Source organism: Heterodontus francisci, chromosome 34, assembly GCF_036365525.1.
Source record: "Heterodontus francisci isolate sHetFra1 chromosome 34, sHetFra1.hap1, whole genome shotgun sequence".
NCBI classification, from domain to species: Eukaryota; Metazoa; Chordata; class Chondrichthyes; order Heterodontiformes; family Heterodontidae; genus Heterodontus; species Heterodontus francisci.
Window position 1 is genome coordinate 36,619,193 of NC_090404.1, and position 4,430 is coordinate 36,623,622.

The following is a 4,430-nucleotide window of genomic DNA, read 5'->3' on the forward strand; positions in this document are numbered from 1 at the left end:
CCTCCTTAACTTCGGAGATGGTGAAGTTACCTCCCCGCAGCAGAATACCCAGGCCGGAGGAACGGCAGTCATTACCCCCTGACCAGATCGATGGCCCGTGGGACCACCATCGCGACCACTGCCTGAAGGTGCTGAGGTGTGGTATTCCACACTCCTGCAGAAACAGTAGGTCAGCTTTGACCTTGGCAAGGTAAGCCAAGGTTGAAACACATCGCGTAGTAGATTTAATGCTACGCACATTAATGGAAGCAATTCTTACACCCATTTTTTACTAAAAATTAGTTGTTGCTTCCCATACCATTTGTCCTCGCTAGTCCCAGTCCTTCGGGATGTTCCTGCATACCCATCGTGTGCGCAAGCAGTTTCACGTTGGTTGGGCTCAGAAACTCCTCCTAATTTTTCATGCAGAGGTTGTGCCGCTCGGGTGACATCGGGGGGGTCTTGTAGGCAGAGAGCATTGGGTTGTCCTCAGCTGCTTCCATCTGTTCCTCCTCAAAAACGTCACAGCTCCCGGTCTCCCGGAGCTCAGGTGCGCCAGGCGTGTCTTTGCTCCCGGTGTCCCGGAGCTGAGATGCGTTGGCCACGTCGTTATGTGTGGGGCATTGGGGTTGGGGCACGCCGGGCCCATCACAGCTTCCAGTGCCCGGGGGCTGGGATGCCTTATCATCCATCTCAGAGTTCTGCTGCCTATTTTGAAGGGGCTGTCGTTCCAGCATTTCCCCGTCCAGTGAAGTGGAGTTGTTGCAGTCTGATTCAGAAGAGAGCCTTCTCTTGCCACTGGTTTGGGTGGTGGCTTTGGGATGTTTTTTCTTTGTGGTTTTCCTCTGGACCACTTGCCACTGACCTGTTTGTCCATCTGCTGCCTCCTCCTCCATTGATTCTGTCTGTGGAGGAGGGGTTTCCGGGCGCTGGGTAGGTGCTAGGTCGTTGGTTTCAGCTGCCTCCCCTTCCTTCTCAGGTTGAAGTTCCTCACTGCGGAGAAGGTTGCTGGTCTCCTTTCGAACAGCGGACGCCTTCATCGAACCTTCTCCCGGCCTTTCCTTGGACCTTGCCGCCTGAGCATAGCTGAGGCAACGTTTTGGGCAGGTCTTGTAGAGATGGCCTGCCGCACCGCACAAGTTGCAACACTTAGTCTGCTTACAGTCCTTGGTCTGATGGCCTTCCTCCTTGCAGTTCTTGCAAACAACCGTGCTGCAGTTGGCTGCCATGTGACCAGATTTGCCACAGGTGTGGCAAACTCTGGGCTGCCCAGCGTAGACCAAGAAGCCTCGACTTCCCCCGATAGCGAAGCTGGAGGGAGGGTGGATGATGGCTCCACTGGGATCTACCTTCAAGGTCACCTTGACCTGCCGCTTGCTGGTCCAGATCCCAAAGGGGTCCTTGACATCAGTGCTGCTGCCGGCCACCTCGACGTACCTGGCGAGAAAGGTGAGTACATCCACCACCGGAACATGGGGGTTGTAGAGGTGAATCGTCACCACCCGGTCCCGTTGTGACGGAAGCGTGAAGAGCGGCTCCGCTGTGAGGATCGACAGTGGCGCCCGGTCCCCTTTCTCCTTGAACGCCTTCAGGAACTTGATGCATCCCGCCACGTTCCGGAACGTCACGTCGAAGTATCCACTGCTGGGGAAATCCTGCAGGCAGAAGACGTCCGTCGCTTGAAATCCGCAGCAATCGAAGAGAATTTTCTTGATGAAGAAGGTGCGATCGACCGGTGCATCTCCTTCCTTATCCTTCACGACCACCCGAACGGTGTTGCGCACTCCCTGGCCCGAAGCTCGAAAATTGGTTGCAGCCATTTTACTCAAAGCTTCCCCAGGATCAAAAGGCAATGATCATGGTCTCTTCTCAATCAAATAAGCACTGATAAGAACAGATACTACACTTGATCGTAGCCAAAAGGCCGAGAAGCTTAAAATGGTTTTGATCTTGGTAAACTCCAATTGCACAAGTTCTGCCATCTCACAACCCATTACAGCCAAATATACTTTCTTGCCTTGTGCCCTTTCCTTTTGATCTCATGACAATGAGGAAATTCAGTGAGAAGTTTTCTTGTCATTTCTATCACCAGATTTGGAACCTGTTGAATGACATTTTAAATGGTGCCAACCCTTTACTGCAGCTCAGCTCATCAAACATTCACTGTTATCATTGGCCTATTCGGTATCTTCTTGCACTACATCTGCTGAACAACATTACTTTCTTGTAGCTCCACTTTCTTCACATTGAAAACCTGTCAGAAATATGCAGTTTCAAAGCTAAGCAACTTGTAAAAGATTGGAGGAGGGTGACAGTGTCTAATTACGAATGGGAACAACTCTTGTATATTCATGCGTTCAGTATCTGGAAGAAGCAGGAAGATGAGATCCTGGTGCTTATTTATCCTGTTATCTGTGAAACCCATCGTTTCTCAATGTCCTGCATCTTTCATTCCCACTCCCTGCTTTCCAAGTCAGGCTGGCTTTCACGAATTTGGTCTGTTTGCATCAAGCAGCTCATTCACCTGCAAGCTGGAGGAGCAGAGGGAGCTGGAGGAAAAGCAGTGATAGAAGCAGAAGGAGATGCCACATGAAACTAACAGGATTTGATGTGTGTCAGTTGTTTCTGCTGACAGCCCATGTGTTTCCTTGCACATTTCACAGGAGCCGCATTGATTCTGTTGTTGCGTTTTGGAAATTGAAACTTGTACATCCGCAGCTTGTGGTTCTGTTTCATGTTACTGTCCATTTAATGCTTATGCCTTCATCACTCAGTGCTGTCATTACCTGGATAAATCATTTCTGTTCAAACTAAACACTCCATTTTGTATGAGAAACATCTCTGTGGTGAAAGTAGACTGAAGTGAAGGAACAGCAATAGCAGCGCATGTCAGTTAACTTGCCGGGTAGCGCAGTCAATTCCCTGGTGGTCTTGCTGTGTTTATTGCTTTTATATAGCAATAAGGAACCAAACAATCTTCAGTTGAGTTGTCATAAACTGTGAGTTCTTTATTGGTATAGTAACACATTTACAGGAGAGCTTGTCTCACTCATGTGACCAGGTGTCACGTTCAACTCCAGTGAACTGATCACGTGTTGTTGTGACATCACCTCCTCTGATGGTGTATAGCATTTAAACTGTAAAATCCATATCACAACATCCCCTTTCCTAAAATGGAGACACATAAAAGACAACTATGTAAATAATGGAGTGAAATGACTTTTAAAAATATTTACACACACATTGACGATGATGTTCTTCAGTCTCTGAATCATACAGGCGGTCTGCTGACTCAAACTGATCTTGTGAAAATGTAGTTTCATGGAGAACTGGACTTCTCAGCCTTCTTGACTTGACTTTCATGTGTGGTGGGGCAGGCCACCTCGACAAAACCTGCCTCAGTTAGGCTCAGGCGGCAAGGCCCAAGGAAAGGCTTTCCATTAAAGTTGACACATCTTCACAGAACACCTTTTACATGAACAAGCTATAAATAGGCAGAAGCAGGACATTGAGAACATGAAGCTCTGTAAAACCAATTATCAGCTGTCAGGGAAGTCTCATGAAATTGTATTCTGAGTACAGTGCAATTTTATTCATTACATATGCAAAATTGTACAAAATTACCATTACACAACTAGTTTGCTTGAATAACAGTGTTATAATTACATGATTCATTGTAAAAAAAAAAATCAGTCATTTTTAGTCTTCAGCCACTAATTTTCAGACCTTTTGATCTTTTGCCACTCTCACCCCGGTATTTGTTACTTATTTTTGTGAAATACTCTCCCTATTAGTGCTCAACTGCTGATTACATTTATATGTATTTATACATGTCAATAAAGTGTCTGTGTGCCCAGATTTAACTAAGTTGTGATTTGTAACCAATAAATGATGTTTTGGCCATGACTTGTAGTCTGGTATCTTGGTGATTTGTCAAGAAAGTGTACTTTCCTGCTTCTTTCAGGATTCCATTTAATCCAACAAGGGTGACTTGTCCCTGACCACAACAAACTACTATGGGTGCTGGTATATGTTGGGTTTAAGTGTAGCAGATTTATTAAGTAATTTATATTCAGTGTAAAGAAGTAATACTTAACAACGACAATAGTGGCTTTCTGTTCCTCAGATCCTCGGTGGTTGCCCTCTGAGTGACTGTGACGCAGTCTCTCTCTTGCTGTGTTCTGTTGACTGAAGATACTCTTCTTCCTTGCCCTGGACTTTCTGTGTTGCTTCTCATGTTCAATAGCTGTTCTTTTATACCCTTTTTGGCCATCAGACCACCTTTCTCGTTTGCCCGATGGTTGGTCCAGGTCCTGCGAAGTCAGTGACTACCCTACTCTAATTGAGGCTTAATCGATAAAACATGTTGACAATAATTGCGATAAAAACCTATGAAGAGTTCTATTCATTACGGTTGTTATCTCCTTGGATGGTATGAATTTGTACAGAAA

The 4,430-nt window shown here is 46.2% G+C and overlaps 1 pseudogene; it reads right to left on the reverse strand.

Moving 5' to 3' along the window:
* Positions 1-1,806: 1,806 nt before the first annotated feature.
* On the reverse strand, positions 1,807-1,915 carry LOC137349446 (U2 spliceosomal RNA; annotated as a pseudogene).
* Positions 1,916-4,430: the final 2,515 nt, after the last annotated feature.